Source organism: Cervus elaphus, unplaced genomic scaffold, assembly GCF_910594005.1.
Source record: "Cervus elaphus unplaced genomic scaffold, mCerEla1.1, whole genome shotgun sequence".
NCBI classification, from domain to species: Eukaryota; Metazoa; Chordata; class Mammalia; order Artiodactyla; family Cervidae; genus Cervus; species Cervus elaphus.
In genome coordinates, this window is record NW_025316781.1 from 4,987,769 (window position 1) to 5,005,781 (window position 18,013).

An 18,013-nucleotide genomic window follows, 5' to 3' on the forward strand; every position below is an offset into this window, starting at 1 on the left:
TGTGAAAAATGCGAGGAGCAAAAAAAAAAAATGAAAGACCAGAAGCATGAAAAGGTGTGAAAAATGCGAAGAGCAAAAAAAAAAAAGAAAGACCAGGAGCATGAAAAGGTGTGAAAAATGCGAGGAGCAAAAAAAAAAAAAAGAAAGACCAGGAGCATGAAAAGGTGTGAAAAATGCGAGGAGCAAAAAAAAAAAAAAGACCAGGAGCATGAAAAGGTGTGAAAAATGCGAGGAGCAAAAAAAAAAAAAAAAAGACCAGGAGCATGAAAAGGTGTGAAATACGCGAGGTGCAAAAAAAAAAAAAAAGAAAGACCAGGAGCATGAAAAGGTGTGAAAAATTCGAGGAGCAAAAAAAAAAAAAAAAAAAAGAAAGACCAGGAGCATGAAAAGGTGGGAAAAATGCGAGGAGCAAAAAAAAAAAAAAAAGAAAGAACAGGAGCATGAAAAGGTGGGAAAAATGTGGGGAGCAAAAAAAAAAAAAAAAAGAAAGACCAGGAGCATGAAAAGGTGTGAAAAATGCGAGGAGCATGAAGAGGTGTCAAAAATGCGAGGAGCATGAAAAGGTGTGAAAAATTCGAGGAGCAAAAAAAAAAAAAAGACCAGGAGCATGAAAAGGTGTGAAAAATTCGAGGAGCAAAAAAAAAAAAAAAAAGAAAGAAAGAAAGACCAGGAGCATGAAAAGGTGTGAAAAATGCGAGGAGCAAAAAAAAAAAGAAAAAAAGAAAGACCAGGAGCATGAAAAGGTGTGAAAAATGCGAGGAGAAAAAAAAAAAATGAAAGACCAGGAGCATGAAAAGGTGTGAAAAATGCGAGGAGCAAAAAAAAAAAGAAGAAAAGAAAGACCTGGAGCATGAAAAGGTGTGAAAAATGCGAGGAGCAAAAGAAAAAAAAAAGACCAGGAGCATGAAAAGTTGTGAAAAACGCGAGGAGCCAAAAAAAAAAAAAGAAAGACCAGGAGCATGAAAAGGTGTGAAAAATGCGACGAGCATGAAAAGTTGTTAAAAATGCGAGGAGCATGAAGAGGTGTCAAAAATGTGAGGAGCATGAAAAGGTGTGAAAAATTCGAGGAGCAAAAAAAAAAAAAAAAAAAGAAGACCAGGAGCATGAAAAGGTGTGAAAAATGCGACGAGCATGAAAAGTTGTGAAAAATGCGAGGAGCATGAAGAGGTGTCAAAAATGCGAGGAGCATGAAAAGGTGTGAAAAATTCGAGGAGCAAAAAAAAAAAATGAAAGACCAGGAGCATGAAAAGGTGTGAAAAATGCGAGGAGCAAAAAAAAAAAAAGAAAGACCAGGAGCATGAAAAGGTGTGAAAAATGCGAGGAACAAAAAAAAAAAAAGAAAGACCAGGAGCATGAAAAGGTGTGAAAAATGCGAGGAGCAAAAAAAAAAAAAAGACCAGGAGCATAAAAAGGTGGAAAAAATGCGAGGAGCAAAAAAAAAAAAAAAAAGACCAGGAGCATGAAAAGGTGTGAAATACGTGAGGAGCAAAAAAAAAAAAAAGAAAGACCAGGAGCATGAAAAGGTGTGAAAAATGCGACGAGCATGAAAAGTTGTGAAAAATGCGAGGAGCATGAAGAGGTGTGAAAAATTCGAGGAGCATGAAAAGGTGTGAAAAATTCGAGGAGCAAAAAAAAAAAAAAAAAAAGAAAGACCAGGAGCATGAAAAGGTGTGAAAAATGCGAGGAGCAAAAAAAAAAAATGAAAGACCAGGAGCATGAAAAGGTGTGAAAAATGCGAGGAGCAAAAAAAAAAAGAAGAAAAGAAAGACCAGGAGCATGAAAAGGTGTGAAAAATGCGAGGAGCAAAAAAAAAAAATGAAAGACCAGGAGCATGAAAAGGTGTGAAAAATGCGAGGAGCAAAAAAAAAAAAAAAAAAAAAAGAAAGACCAGGAGCATGAAAAGGTGTGAAAAATGCGAGGAGCATGAAAAGGTGTGAAAAATTCGAGGAGCAAAAAAAAAAAAAAAAAAAAGACCAGGAAGAAGAAAAGGGGTAAAAAATGCGAGGAGTAAAAAAAAAAAAAAAAAAAAAGACCAGGAGCATGAAAAGGTGTGAAAAATGCGAGGAGCATGAAGAGGTGTGAAAAATGCGAGGAGCATGAAAAGGTGTGAAAAATTCGAGGAGCAAAAAAAAAAAAAAAAGACCAGGAGCATGAAAAGATGTGAAAAATGCGAGGAGCAAAAAAAAAAAGAAAAAAAGAAAGACCAGGAGCATGAAAAGGTGTGAAAAATGCGAGGAGCAAAAAAAAAAAATGAAAGACCAGAAGCATGAAAAGGTGTGAAAAATGCGAAGAGCAAAAAAAAAAAAAGAAAGACCAGGAGCATGAAAAGGTGTGAAAAATGCGAGGAGCAAAAAAAAAAAAAAAGAAAGACCAGGAGCATGAAAAGGTGTGAAAAATGCGACGAGCATGAAAAGTTGTGAAAAATGCGAGGAGCATGAAGAGGTGTCAAAAATGCGAGGAGCAGGAAAAGGTGTGAAAAATTCGAGGAGCAAAAAAAAAAAAGACCAGGAGCATGAAAAGGTGTGAAAAATTCGAGGAGCAAGAAAAAAAAAAAAAGAAAGAAAGAAAGACCAGGAGCATGAAAAGGTGTGAAAAATTCGAGGAGCAAAAAAAAAAAAAAAAAAAGACCAGGAGCATGAAAAGGTGTGAAAAATGCGAGGAGCAAAAAAAAAAAAAAAAAAAAAGACCAGGAGCATGAAAAGGTGTGAAAAATTCGAGGAGCATGAAAAGTTGTGAAAAATGCGAGGAGCATGAAGAGGTGTGAAAAATGCGAGGAGCATGAAAAGGTGTGAAAAATTCGAGGAGCAAAAAAAAAAAAAAAAAAAGAAAGACCAGGAGCATGAAAAGGTGGGAAAAATGTGGGGAGCAAAAAAAAAAAAAAAAAAGAAAGACCAGGAGCATGAAAAGGTGTGAAAAATGCGAGGAGCATGAAGAGGTGTCAAAAATGCGAGGAGCATGAAAAGGTGTGAAAAATTCGAGGAGCAAAAAAAAAAAAAAAGACCAGGAGCATGAAAAGGTGTGAAAAATTCGAGGAGCAAAAAAAAAAAAAAAAGAAAGAAAGAAAGACCAGGAGCATGAAAAGGTGTGAAAAATGCGAGGAGCAAAAAAAAAAAGAAAAAAAGAAAGACCAGGAGCATGAAAAGGTGTGAAAAATGCGAGGAGAAAAAAAAAAAATGAAAGACCAGGAGCATGAAAAGGTGTGAAAAATGCGAGGAGCAAAAAAAAAAAGAAGAAAAGAAAGACCTGGAGCATGAAAAGGTGTGAAAAATGCGACGAGCATGAAAAGTTGTGAAAAATGCGAGGAGCATGAAGAGGTGTGAAAAATGCGAGGAGCAAAAAAAAAAAAAAAAAAAAAGAAAGACCAGGAGCATGAAAAGGTGTGAAAAATGCGAGGAGCATGAAAAGGTGTGAAAAAAGCGAGGAGCAAAAAAAAAAAAAAAAAAAAGACCAGGAACATGAAAAGGTGTGAAAAATGCGAGGAGTAAAAAAAAAAAAAAAAAAAAGACCAGGAGCATGAAAAGGTGTGAAAAATGCGAGGAGCATGAAGAGGTGTGAAAAATGCGAGGAGCATGAAAAGGTGTGAAAAATTCGAGGAGCAAAAAAAAAAAAAAAAGACCAGGAGCATGAAAAGATGTGAAAAATGCGAGGAGCAAAAAAAAAAAGAAAAAAAGAAAGACCAGGAGCATGAAAAGGTGTGAAAAATGCGAGGAGCAAAAAAAAAAAAATGAAAGACCAGAAGCATGAAAAGGTGTGAAAAATGCGAAGAGCAAAAAAAAAAAAGAAAGACCAGGAGCATGAAAAGGTGTGAAAAATGCGAGGAGCAAAAAAAAAAAAAAGAAAGACCAGGAGCATGAAAAGGTGTGAAAAATGCGACGAGCATGAAAAGTTGTGAAAAATGCGAGGAGCATGAAGAGGTGTCAAAAATGCGAGGAGCATGAAAAGGTGTGAAAAATTCGAGGAGCAAAAAAAAAAAAGACCAGGAGCATGAAAAGGTGTGAAAAATTCGAGGAGCAAGAAAAAAAAAAAAGAAAGAAAGAAAGACAAGGAGCATGAAAAGGTGTGAAAAATGCGAGGAGCAAAAAAAAAAAAAAAAGAAAGAAAGAAAGACCAGGAGCATGAAAAGGTGTGAAAAATGTGAGGAGAAAAAAAAAAAAAATGAAAGACCAGAAGCATGAAAAGGTGTGAAAAATGCGAGGAGCAAAAAAAAAAAAAGAAAGACCAGGAGCATGAAAAGGTGTGAAAAATGCGAGGAACAAAAAAAAAAAAAGAAAGACCAGGAGCATGAAAAGGTGTGAAAAATGCGAGGAGCAAAAAAAAAAAAAAAGACCAGGAGCATGAAAAGGTGTGAAAAATGCGAGGAGCAAAAAAAAAAAAAAAAAGACCAGGAGCATGGAAAGGTGTGAAATACGTGAGGAGCAAAAAAAAAAAAAAGAAAGACCAGGAGCATGAAAAGGTGTGAAAAATGCGACGAGCATGAAAAGTTGTGAAAAATGCGAGGAGCATGAAGAGGTGTGAAAAATGCGAGGAGCATGAAAAGGTGTGAAAAATTCGAGGAGCAAAAAAAAAAAAAAAAAAAAAAAGACCAGGAGCATGAAAAGGTGTGAAAAATTCGAGGAGCAAAAAAAAAAAAAAGACCAGGAGCATGAAAAGGTGTGAAAAATTCGAGGAGCAAAAAAAAAAAAAAAAAAGAAAGAAAGAAAGACCAGGAGCATGAAAAGGTGTGAAAAATGCGAGGAGCAAAAAAAAAAAGAAAAAAAGAAAGACCAGGAGCATGAAAAGGTGTGAAAAATGCGAGGAGCAAAAAAAAAAAATGAAAGACCAGGAGCATGAAAAGGTGTGAAAAATGCGAGGAGCAAAAAAAAAAAGAAGAAAAGAAAGACCAGGAGCATGAAAAGGTGTGAAAAATGCGAGTAGCAAAAAAAAAAAAGAAAGACCAGGAGCATGAAAAGGTGTGAAAAATGCAAGGAGCATGAAAAGGTGTGAAAAATGCGAGGAGCATGAAAAGGTGTGAAAAATGCAAGGAGCATGAAAAGGTGTGAAAAATGCGAGGAGCAAAAAAAAAAAAAAAAGAAAGAAAGAAAGACCAGGAGCATGAAAAGGTGTGAAAAATGCGGGGAGCAAAAAAAAAAAAAAAAAAAAAGAAAGACCAGGAGCATGAAAAGGTGTGAAAAATGCGAGGAGCATGAAGAGGTGTGAAAAATGCGAGGAGCATGAAAAGGGGTGAAAAATGCAAGTAGCATGAAAAGGTGTGAAAAATGCGAGGAGCAAAAAAAAAAAAAGACCAGGAGCATGAAAAGGTGTGAAAAATGCGAGGAAAAAAAAAAAAAAAAAAAAGAGACCAGGAACATGAAAAGGTGTGAAAAATGCGAGGAGCAAAAAAAAAAAAAAAAAGAAAAGAAAGACCAGGAGCAAGAAAAGGTGTGAAAAATGCGGGGAGCCAAAAAAAAAAAAAAAAAAAAGACCAGGAGCATGAAAAGGTGTGAAAAATGCGAGGAGAATGAAAAGATGTGAAAAATTCGAGGAGCAAAAAAAAAAAAAGAAAGACCAGGAGCATGAAAAGGTGTGAAAAATGCAAGGAGCATGAAAAGGTGTGAAAAATGCGAGGAGCATGAAAAGTTGTGAAAAATGCAAGGAGCATGAAAAGGTGTGAAAAATGCGAGGAGCAAAAAAAAAAAAAAAAAGAAAGAAAGAAAGACCAGGAGCATGAAAAGGGGTGAAAAAAGAGAGGAGCAAAAAAAAAAAAAAAAAAAAAGAAAGAAAGACCAGGAGCATGAAAAGGTGTGAAAAATGCGAGGAGCAAAAAAAAAAAAAGAGACCAGGAACATGAAAAGGTGTGAAAAATGCGAGGAGCAAAAAAAAAAAAAAGAAAGACCAGGAGCATGAAAAGGTGTGAAAAATCCGGGGAGCAAAAAAAAAAAAAAGACCAGGAGCATGAAAAGGTGTGAAAAACGCGAGGAGCAAAAAAAAAAAAAAAGAAAGACCAGGAGCATGAAAAGGTGTGAAAAATGCGACGAGCATGAAAAGTTGTGAAAAATGCGAGGAGCATGAAGAGGTGTGAAAAATGCGAGGAGCATGAAAAGGTGTGAAAAATTCGAGGAGCAAAAAAAAAAAAAAAAAAGAAAGACCAGGAGCATGAAAAGGTGTGAAAAATCCGGGGAGCAAAAAAAAAAAAAGAAAGACCAGGAGCATGAAAAGGTGTGAAAAATGCGACGAGCATGAAAAGTTGTGAAAAATGCGAGGAGCATGAAGAGGTGTCAAAAATGCGAGGAGCATGAAAAGGTGTGAAAAATTCGAGGAGCAAAAAAAAAAAAGACCAGGAGCATGAAAAGGTGTGAAAAATTCGAGGAGCAAAAAAAAAAAAAAAAAAAGACCAGGAGCATGAAAAGGTGTGAAAAATGCGAGGATCAAAAAAAAAAAATGAAAGACCAGGAGCATGAAAAGGTGTGAAAAATGCGAGGAGCAAAAAAAAAAAAGAAAAAAAGAAAGACCAGGAGCATGAAAAGGTGTGAAAAATGCGAGGAGCAAAAAAAAAAAATGAAAGACCAGAAGCATGAAAAGGTGTGAAAAATGCGAAGAGCAAAAAAAAAAAAGAAAGACCAGGAGCATGAAAAGGTGTGAAAAATGCGAGGAGCAAAAAAAAAAAAAAGAAAGACCAGGAGCATGAAAAGGTGTGAAAAATGCGAGGAACAAAAAAAAAAAAAAAGACCAGGAGCATGAAAAGGTGTGAAAAATGCGAGGAGAAAAAAAAAAAAAAAAAAGACCAGGAGCATGAAAAGGTGTGAAATACGCGAGGTGCAAAAAAAAAAAAAAAGAAAGACCAGGAGCATGAAAAGGTGTGAAAAATTCGAGGAGCAAAAAAAAAAAAAAAAAAAGAAAGACCAGGAGCATGAAAAGGTGTGAAAAATGCGAGGAGCAAAAAAAAAAAAAAAAAGACCAGGAGCATGAAAAGGTGTGAAATACGCGAGGTGCAAAAAAAAAAAAAAAGAAAGACCAGGAGCATGAAAAGGTGTGAAAAATTCGAGGAGCAAAAAAAAAAAAAAAAAAAGAAAGACCAGGAGCATGAAAAGGTGGGAAAAATGTGGGGAGCAAAAAAAAAAAAAAAAAGAAAGACCAGGAGCATGAAAAGGTGTGAAAAATGCGAGGAGCATGAAGAGGTGTCAAAAATGCGAGGAGCATGAAAAGGTGTGAAAAATTCGAGGAGCAAAAAAAAAAAAAAAGACCAGGAGCATGAAAAGGTGTGAAAAATTCGAGGAGCAAAAAAAAAAAAAAAAGAAAGAAAGAAAGACCAGGAGCATGAAAAGGTGTGAAAAATGCGAGGAGCAAAAAAAAAAAGAAAAAAAGAAAGACCAGGAGCATGAAAAGGTGTGAAAAATGCGAGGAGAAAAAAAAAAAATGAAAGACCAGGAGCATGAAAAGGTGTGAAAAATGCCAGGAGCAAAAAAAAAAAGAAGAAAAGAAAGACCCGGAGCATGAAAAGGTGTGAAAAATGCGAGGAGCAAAAGAAAAAAAAAAAACCAGGAGCATGAAAAGTTGTGAAAAACGCGAGGAGCAAAAAAAAAAAAAAGAAAGACCAGGAGCATGAAAAGGTGTGAAAAATGCGACGAGCATGAAAAGTTGTGAAAAATGCGAGGAGCATGAAGAGGTGTCAAAAATGCGAGGAGCATGAAAAGGTGTGAAAAATTCGAGGAGCAAAAAAAAAAAAAAAAAAAGAAGACCAGGAGCATGAAAAGGTGTGAAAAATGCGACGAGCATGAAAAGTTGTGAAAAATGCGAGGAGCATGAAGAGGTGTCAAAAATGCGAGGAGCATGAAAAGGTGTGAAAAATTCGAGGAGCAAAAAAAAAACATGAAAGACCAGGAGCATGAAAAGGTGTGAAAAATGCGAGGAGCAAAAAAAAAAAAAGAAAGACCAGGAGCATGAAAAGGTGTGAAAAATGCGAGGAACAAAAAAAAAAAAAGAAAGACCAGGAGCATGAAAAGGTGTGAAAAATGCGAGGAGCAAAAAAAAAAAAAAGACCAGGAGCATGAAAAGGTGTGAAAAATGCGAGGAGCAAAAAAAAAAAAAAAAAGACCAGGAGCATGAAAAGGTGTGAAATACGTGAGGAGCAAAAAAAAAAAAAAGAAAGACCAGGAGCATGAAAAGGTGTGAAAAATGCGACGAGCATGAAAAGTTGTGAAAAATGCGAGGAGCATGAAGAGGTGTGAAAAATTCGAGGAGCATGAAAAGGTGTGAAAAATTCGAGGAGCAAAAAAAAAAAAAAAAAAAGAAAGACCAGGAGCATGAAAAGGTGTGAAAAATGCGAGGAGCAAAAAAAAAAAATGAAAGACCAGGAGCATGAAAAGGTGTGAAAAATGCGAGGAGCAAAAAAAAAAAGAAGAAAAGAAAGACCAGGAGCATGAAAAGGTGTGAAAAATGCGAGGAGCAAAAAAAAAAAATGAAAGACCAGGAGCATGAAAAGGTGTGAAAAATGCGAGGAGCAAAAAAAAAAAAAAAAAAAAAAGAAAGACCAGGAGCATGAAAAGGTGTGAAAAATGCGAGGAGCATGAAAAGGTGTGAAAAATTCGAGGAGCAAAAAAAAAAAAAAAAAAAGACCAGGAGCATGAAAAGGTGTGAAAAATGCGAGGAGCATGAAGAGGTGTGAAAAATGCGAGGAGCATGAAAAGGTGTGAAAAATTCGAGGAGCAAAAAAAAAAAAAAAAGACCAGGAGCATGAAAAGATGTGAAAAATGCGAGGAGCAAAAAAAAAAAGAAAAAAAGAAAGACCAGGAGCATGAAAAGGTGTGAAAAATGCGAGGAGCAAAAAAAAAAAATGAAAGACCAGAAGCATGAAAAGGTGTGAAAAATGCGAAGAGCAAAAAAAAAAAAGAAAGACCAGGAGCATGAAAAGGTGTGAAAAATGCGAGGAGCAAAAAAAAAAAAAAGAAAGACCAGGAGCATGAAAAGGTGTGAAAAATGCGACGAGCATGAAAAGTTGTGAAAAATGCGAGGAGCATGAAGAGGTGTCAAAAATGCGAGGAGCATGAAAAGGTGTGAAAAATTCGAGGAGCAAAAAAAAAAAAGACCAGGAGCATGAAAAGGTGTGAAAAATTCGAGGAGCAAGAAAAAAAAAAAAAGAAAGAAAGAAAGACCAGGAGCATGAAAAGGTGTGAAAAATTCGAGGAGCAAAAAAAAAAAAAAAAAAAAGACCAGGAGCATGAAAAGGTGGGAAAAAAGCGAGGGGCAAAAAAAAAAAAAAAAAAAAGACCAGGAGCATGAAAAGGTGTGAAAAATTCGAGGAGCATGAAAAGTTGTGAAAAATGCGAGGAGCATGAAGAGGTGTGAAAAATGCGAGGAGCATGAAAAGGTGTGAAAAATTCGAGGAGCAAAAAAAAAAAAAAAAAAAGAAAGACCAGGAGCATGAAAAGGTGGGAAAAATGTGGGGAGCAAAAAAAAAAAAAAAAAGAAAGACCAGGAGCATGAAAAGGTGTGAAAAATGCGAGGAGCATGAAGAGGTGTCAAAAATGCGAGGAGCATGAAAAGGTGTGAAAAATTCGAGGAGCAAAAAAAAAAAAAAAGACCAGGAGCATGAAAAGGTGTGAAAAATTCGAGGAGCAAAAAAAAAAAAAAAAGAAAGAAAGAAAGACCAGGAGCATGAAAAGGTGTGAAAAATGCGAGGAGCAAAAAAAAAAAGAAAAAAAGAAAGACCAGGAGCATGAAAAGGTGTGAAAAATGCGAGGAGAAAAAAAAAAAATGAAAGACCAGGAGCATGAAAAGGGGTGAAAAATGCGAGGAGCAAAAAAAAAAAGAAGAAAAGAAAGACCTGGAGCATGAAAAGGTGTGAAAAATGCGAGGAGCAAAAGAAAAAAAAAAGACCAGGAGCATGAAAAGTTGTGAAAAACGCGAGGAGCAAAAAAAAAAAAAAGAAAGACCAGGAGCATGAAAAGGTGTGAAAAATGCGACGAGCATGAAAAGCTGTGAAAAATGCGAGGAGCATGAAGAGGTGTGAAAAATGCGAGGAGCATGAAAAGGTGTGAAAAATTCGAGGAGCAAAAAAAAAAAAAAAAAAAGAAAGACCAGGAGCATGAAAAGGTGTGAAAAATGCGAGGAGCAAAAAAAAAAAATGAAAGACCAGGAGCATGAAAAGGTGTGAAAAATGCGAGGAGCAAAAAAAAAAAGAAGAAAAGAAAGACCAGGAGCATGAAAAGGTGTGAAAAATGCGAGGAGCAAAAAAAAAAAATGAAAGACCAGGAGCATGAAAAGGTGTGAAAAATGCGAGGAGCAAAAAAAAAAAAAAAAGAAAAAGAAAGACCAGGAGCATGAAAAGGTGTGAAAAATGCGAGGAGCATGAAAAGGTGTGAAAAATTCGAGGAGCAAAAAAAAAAAAAAAAAAAAGACCAGGAACATGAAAAGGTGTGAAAAATGCGAGGAGTAAAAAAAAAAAAAAAAAAAAGACCAGGAGCATGAAAAGGTGTGAAAAATGCGAGGAGCATGAAGAGGTGTGAAAAATGCGAGGAGCATGAAAAGGTGTGAAAAATTCGAGGAGCAAAAAAAAAAAAAAAAGACCAGGAGCATGAAAAGATGTGAAAAATGCGAGGAGCAAAAAAAAAAAGAAAAAAAGAAAGACCAGGAGCATGAAAAGGTGTGAAAAATGCGAGGAGCAAAAAAAAAAAAATGAAAGACCAGAAGCATGAAAAGGTGTGAAAAATGCGAAGAGCAAAAAAAAAAAAGAAAGACCAGGAGCATGAAAAGGTGTGAAAAATGCGAGGAGCAAAAAAAAAAAAAAGAAAGACCAGGAGCATGAAAAGGTGTGAAAAATGCGACGAGCATGAAAAGTTGTGAAAAATGCGAGGAGCATGAAGAGGTGTCAAAAATGCGAGGAGCATGAAAAGGTGTGAAAAATTCGAGGAGCAAAAAAAAAAAGACCAGGAGCATGAAAAGGTGTGAAAAATTCGAGGAGCAAGAAAAAAAAAAAAAGAAAGAAAGAAAGACAAGGAGCATGAAAAGGTGTGAAAAATGCGAGGAGCAAAAAAAAAAAGAAAAAAAGAAAGACCAGGAGCATGAAAAGGTGTGAAAAATGCGAGGAGCAAAAAAAAAAAATGAAAGACCAGGAGCATGAAAAGGTGTGAAAAATGCGAGGAGCAAAAAAAAAAAATGAAAGACCAGAAGCATGAAAAGGTGTGAAAAATGCGAAGAGCAAAAAAAAAAAAAGAAAGACCAGGAGCATGAAAAGGTGTGAAAAATGCGAGGAGCAAAAAAAAAAAAAAGAAAGACCAGGAGCATGAAAAGGTGTGAAAAATGCGAGGAGCAAAAAAAAAAAAAAGACCAGGAGCATGAAAAGGTGTGAAAAATGCGAGGAGCAAAAAAAAAAAAAAAAAGACCAGGAGCATGAAAAGGTGTGAAATACGCGAGGTGCAAAAAAAAAAAAAAAGAAAGACCAGGAGCATGAAAAGGTGTGAAAAATTCGAGGAGCAAAAAAAAAAAAAAAAAAAAGAAAAACCAGGAGCATGAAAAGGTGTGAAAAATGCGAGGAGCAAAAAAAAAAAAAAAAAAGACCAGGAGCATGAAAAGGTGTGAAATACGCGAGGTGCAAAAAAAAAAAAAAAGAAAGACCAGGAGCATGAAAAGGTGTGAAAAATTCGAGGAGCAAAAAAAAAAAAAAAAAAAGAAAGACCAGGAGCATGAAAAGGTGGGAAAAATGTGGGGAGCAAAAAAAAAAAAAAAAAGAAAGACCAGGAGCATGAAAAGGTGTGAAAAATGCGAGGAGCATGAAGAGGTGTCAAAAATGCGAGGAGCATGAAAAGGTGTGAAAAATTCGAGGAGCAAAAAAAAAAAAAAGACCAGGAGCATGAAAAGGTGTGAAAAATTCGAGGAGCAAAAAAAAAAAAAAAAGAAAGAAAGAAAGACCAGGAGCATGAAAAGGTGTGAAAAATGCGAGGAGCAAAAAAAAAAAGAAAAAAAGAAAGACCAGGAGCATGAAAAGGTGTGAAAAATGCGAGGAGAAAAAAAAAAAATGAAAGACCAGGAGCATGAAAAGGTGTGAAAAATGCGAGGAGCAAAAAAAAAAAGAAGAAAAGAAAGACCTGGAGCATGAAAAGGTGTGAAAAATGCGAGGAGCAAAAGAAAAAAAAAAGACCAGGAGCATGAAAAGTTGTGAAAAACGCGAGGAGCCAAAAAAAAAAAAAGAAAGACCAGGAGCATGAAAAGGTGTGAAAAATGCGACGAGCATGAAAAGTTGTTAAAAATGCGAGGAGCATGAAGAGGTGTCAAAAATGCGAGGAGCATGAAAAGGTGTGAAAAATTCGAGGAGCAAAAAAAAAAAAAAAAAAAGAAGACCAGGAGCATGAAAAGGTGTGAAAAATGCGACGAGCATGAAAAGTTGTGAAAAATGCGAGGAGCATGAAGAGGTGTCAAAAATGCGAGGAGCATGAAAAGGTGTGAAAAATTCGAGGAGCAAAAAAAAAAAATGAAAGACCAGGAGCATGAAAAGGTGTGAAAAATGCGAGGAGCAAAAAAAAAAAAAGAAAGACCAGGAGCATGAAAAGGTGTGAAAAATGCGAGGAACAAAAAAAAAAAAAGAAAGACCAGGAGCATGAAAAGGTGTGAAAAATGCGAGGAGCAAAAAAAAAAAAAAGACCAGGAGCATGAAAAGGTGTGAAAAATGCGAGGAGCAAAAAAAAAAAAAAAAGACCAGGAGCATGAAAAGGTGTGAAATACGTGAGGAGCAAAAAAAAAAAAAAGAAAGACCAGGAGCATGAAAAGGTGTGAAAAATGCGACGAGCATGAAAAGTTGTGAAAAATGCGAGGAGCATGAAGAGGTGTGAAAAATTCGAGGAGCATGAAAAGGTGTGAAAAATTCGAGGAGCAAAAAAAAAAAAAAAAAAAGAAAGACCAGGAGCATGAAAAGGTGTGAAAAATGCGAGGAGCAAAAAAAAAAAATGAAAGACCAGGAGCATGAAAAGGTGTGAAAAATGCGAGGAGCAAAAAAAAAAAGAAGAAAAGAAAGACCAGGAGCATGAAAAGGTGTGAAAAATGCGAGGAGCAAAAAAAAAAAATGAAAGACCAGGAGCATGAAAAGGTGTGAAAAATGCGAGGAGCAAAAAAAAAAAAAAAAAAAAAGAAAGACCAGGAGCATGAAAAGGTGTGAAAAATGCGAGGAGCATGAAAAGGTGTGAAAAATTCGAGGAGCAAAAAAAAAAAAAAAAAAAGACAAGGAAAAAAAAAAGGTGTGAAAAAAGCGAGGAGTAAAAAAAAAAAAAAAAAAAAAGACCAGGAGCATGAAAAGGTGTGAAAAATGCGAGGAGCATGAAGAGGTGTGAAAAATGCGAGGAGCATGAAAAGGTGTGAAAAATTCGAGGAGCAAAAAAAAAAAAAAAAGACCAGGAGCATGAAAAGATGTGAAAAATGCGAGGAGCAAAAAAAAAAAGAAAAAAAGAAAGACCAGGAGCATGAAAAGGTGTGAAAAATGCGAGGAGCAAAAAAAAAAAATGAAAGACCAGAAGCATGAAAAGGTGTGAAAAATGCGAAGAGCAAAAAAAAAAAAGAAAGACCAGGAGCATGAAAAGGTGTGAAAAATGCGAGGAGCAAAAAAAAAAAAAAGAAAGACCAGGAGCATGAAAAGGTGTGAAAAATGCGACGAGCATGAAAAGTTGTGAAAAATGCGAGGAGCATGAAGAGGTGTCAAAAATGCGAGGAGCATGAAAAGGTGTGAAAAATTCGAGGAGCAAAAAAAAAAAAGACCAGGAGCATGAAAAGGTGTGAAAAATTCGAGGAGCAAGAAAAAAAAAAAAAGAAAGAAAGAAAGACCAGGAGCATGAAAAGGTGTGAAAAATTCGAGGAGCAAAAAAAAAAAAAAAAAAAAGACCAGGAGCATGAAAAGGTGTGAAAAATGCGAGGAGCAAAAAAAAAAAAAAAAAAAAGACCAGGAGCATGAAAAGGTGTGAAAAATTCGAGGAGCATGAAAAGTTGTGAAAAATGCGAGGAGCATGAAGAGGTGTGAAAAATGCGAGGAGCATGAAAAGGTGTGAAAAATTCGAGGAGCAAAAAAAAAAAAAAAAAAAGAAAGACCAGGAGCAGGAAAAGGGGGGAAAAATGTGGGGAGCAAAAAAAAAAAAAAAAAGAAAGACCAGGAGCATGAAAAGGTGTGAAAAATGCGAGGAGCATGAAGAGGTGTCAAAAATGCGAGGAGCATGAAAAGGTGTGAAAAATTCGAGGAGCAAAAAAAAAAAAAAAGACCAGGAGCATGAAAAGGTGTGAAAAATTCGAGGAGCAAAAAAAAAAAAAAAAGAAAGAAAGAAAGACCAGGAGCATGAAAAGGTGTGAAAAATGCGAGGAGCAAAAAAAAAAAGAAAAAAAGAAAGACCAGGAGCATGAAAAGGTGTGAAAAATGCGAGGAGAAAAAAAAAAAATGAAAGACCAGGAGCATGAAAAGGTGTGAAAAATGCGAGGAGCAAAAAAAAAAAAGAAGAAAAGAAAGACCTGGAGCATGAAAAGGTGTGAAAAATGCGAGGAGCAAAAGAAAAAAAAAAGACCAGGAGCATGAAAAGTTGTGAAAAACGCGAGGAGCAAAAAAAAAAAAAAGAAAGACCAGGAGCATGAAAAGGTGTGAAAAATGCGACGAGCATGAAAAGTTGTGAAAAATGCGAGGAGCATGAAGAGGTGTGAAAAATGCGAGGAGCATGAAAAGGTGTGAAAAATTCGAGGAGCAAAAAAAAAAAAAAAAAAAAGAAAGACCAGGAGCATGAAAAGGTGTGAAAAATGCGAGGAGCAAAAAAAAAAAATGAAAGACCAGGAGCATGAAAAGGTGTGAAAAATGCGAGGAGCAAAAAAAAAAAGAAGAAAAGAAAGACCAGGAGCATGAAAAGGTGTGAAAAATGCGAGGAGCAAAAAAAAAAAATGAAAGACCAGGAGCATGAAAAGGTGTGAAAAATGCGAGGAGCAAAAAAAAAAAAAAAAAAAAAAGAAAGACCAGGAGCATGAAAAGGTGTGAAAAATGCGAGGAGCATGAAAAGGTGTGAAAAAAGCGAGGAGCAAAAAAAAAAAAAAAACCAGGAACATGAAAAGGTGTGAAAAATGCGAGGAGTAAAAAAAAAAAAAAAAAAAAGACCACGAGCATGAAAAGGTGTGAAAAATGCGAGGAGCATGAAGAGGTGTGAAAAATGCGAGGAGCATGAAAAGGTGTGAAAAATTCGAGGAGCAAAAAAAAAAAAAAAAGACCAGGAGCATGAAAAGATGTGAAAAATGCGAGGAGCAAAAAAAAAAAGAAAAAAAGAAAGACCAGGAGCATGAAAAGGTGTGAAAAATGCGAGGAGCAAAAAAAAAAAATGAAAGACCAGAAGCATGAAAAGGTGTGAAAAATGCGAAGAGCAAAAAAAAAAAAGAAAGACCAGGAGCATGAAAAGGTGTGAAAAATGCGAGGAGCAAAAAAAAAAAAGAAAAACCAGGAGCATGAAAAGGTGTGAAAAATGCGACGAGCATGAAAAGTTGTGAAAAATGCGAGGAGCATGAAGAGGTGTCAAAAATGCGAGGAGCATGAAAAGGTGTGAAAAATTCGAGGAGCAAAAAAAAAAAGACCAGGAGCATGAAAAGGTGTGAAAAATTCGAGGAGCAAGAAAAAAAAAAAAGAAAGAAAGAAAGACAAGGAGCATGAAAAGGTGTGAAAAATGCGAGGAGCAAAAAAAAAAAGAAAAAAAGAAAGACCAGGAGCATGAAAAGGTGTGAAAAATGCGAGGAGCAAAAAAAAAAAATGAAAGACCAGGAGCATGAAAAGGTGTGAAAAATGCGAGGAGCAAAAAAAAAAAGAAAAAAAGAAAGACCAGGATCATGAAAAGGTGTGAAAAATGTGAGGAGCAAAAAAAAAAAATGAAAGACCAGAAGCATGAAAAGGTGTGAAAAATGCGAGGAGCAAAAAAAAAAAAAGAAAGACCAGGAGCATGAAAAGGTGTGAAAAATGCGAGGAACAAAAAAAAAAAAAGAAAGACCAGGAGCATGAAAAGGTGTGAAAAATGCGAGGAGCAAAAAAAAAAAAAAAGACCAGGAGCATGAAAAGGTGTGAAAAATGCGAGGAGCAAAAAAAAAAAAAAAAGACCAGGAGCATGGAAAGGTGTGAAAAATGCGAGGAGCAAAAAAAAAAAGAAAAAAAGAAAGACCAGGATCATGAAAAGGTGTGAAAAATGTGAGGAGCAAAAAAAAAAAATGAAAGACCAGAAGCATGAAAAGGTGTGAAAAATGCGAGGAGCAAAAAAAAAGAAAGACCAGGAGCATGAAAAGGTGTGAAAAATGCGAGGAACAAAAAAAAAAAAAGAAAGACCAGGAGCATGAAAAGGTGTGAAAAATGCGAGGAGCAAAAAAAAAAAGAAAAAAAGAAAGACCAGGAGCATGAAAAGGTGTGAAAAATGCGAGGAGCAAAAAAAAAAAAAGAAAGACCAGGAGCATGAAAAGGTGTGAAAAATGCGAGGAGCAAAAAAAAAAAGAAGAAAAGAAAGACCAGGAGCATGAAAAGGTGTGAAAAATGCGAGGAGCAAAAAAAAAAAAGAAAGACCAGGAGCATGAAAAGGTGTGAAAAATGCAAGGAGCATGAAAAGGTGTGAAAAATGCGAGGAGCATGAAAAGTTGTGAAAAATGCAAGGAGCATGAAAAGGTGTGAAAAATGCGAGGAGCAAAAAAAAAAAAAAAAAAGAAAGAAAGAAAGACCAGGAGCATGAAAAGGTGTGAAAAATGCGAGGAGCAAAAAAAAAAAAAAAAAAAAAGAAAGACCAGGAGCATGAAAAGTTGTGAAAAATGCGACGAGCATGAAAAGTTGTGAAAAATGCGAGGAGCATGAAGAGGTGTGAAAAATGCGAGGAGCATGAAAAGGTGTGAAAAATGCAAGTAGCATGAAAAGGTGTGAAAAATGCGAGGAGCAAAAAAAAAAAAAAGACCAGGAGCATGAAAAGGTGTGAAAAATGCGAGGAGCAAAAAAAAAAAAAAAAAAAAGACCAGGAGCATGAAAAGGTGTGAAAAATGCGAGGAGCAAAAAAAAAAAAAAAAAGAAAGAAAGAAAGACCAGGAGCATGAAAAGGTGTGAAAAATGCGAGGAGCAAAAAAAAAAAAAAAAAAAGAAAGACCAGGAGCATGAAAAGGTGTGAAAAATGCGACGAGCATGAAAAGTTGTGAAAAATGCGAGGAGCATGAAGAGGTGTGAAAAATGCGAGGAGCATGAAAAGGTGTGAAAAATGCAAGTAGCATGAAAAGGTGTGAAAAATGCGAGGAGCAAAAAAAAAAAAAAGACCAGGAGCATGAAAAGGTGTGAAAAATGCGAGGAAAAAAAAAAAAAAAAAAAAGAGACCAGGAACATGAAAAGGTGTGAAAAATGCGAGGAGCAAAAAAAAAAAAAAAAGAAAAAAAAGACCAGGAGCAAGAAAAGGTGTGGAAAATGCGGGGAGCCAAAAAAAAAAAAAAAAAAGACCAGGAGCATGAAAAGGTGTGAAAAATGCGAGGAGAATGAAAAGGTGTGAAAAATTCGAGGAGCAAAAAAAAAAAAAAAAAAGACCAGGAGCATGAAAAGGTGTGAAAAATTCGAGGAGCAAAAAAAAAAAAAGAAAGACCAGGAGCATGAAAAGGTGTGAAAAATGCAAGGAGCATGAAAAGGTGTGAAAAATGCGAGGAGCATGAAAAGTTGTGAAAAATGCAAGGAGCATGAAAAGGTGTGAAAAATGCGAGGAGCAAAAAAAAAAAAAAAAAGAAAGAAAGAAAGACCAGGAGCATGAAAAGGTGTGAAAAATGCGAGGAGCAAAAAAAAAAAAAAAGAAAGAAAGAAAGACCAGGAGCATGAAAAGGTGTGAAAAATGCGAGGAGCAAAAAAAAAAAAAGAGACCAGGAACATGAAAAGGTGTGAAAAATGCGAGGAGCAAAAAAAAAAAAAAGAAAGACCAGGAGCATGAAAAGGTGTGAAAAATCCGGGGAGCAAAAAAAAAAAAAAAGACCAGGAGCAGGAAAAGGTGTGAAAAACGCGAGGAGCAAAAAAAAAAAAAAAGAAAGACCAGGAGCATGAAAAGGT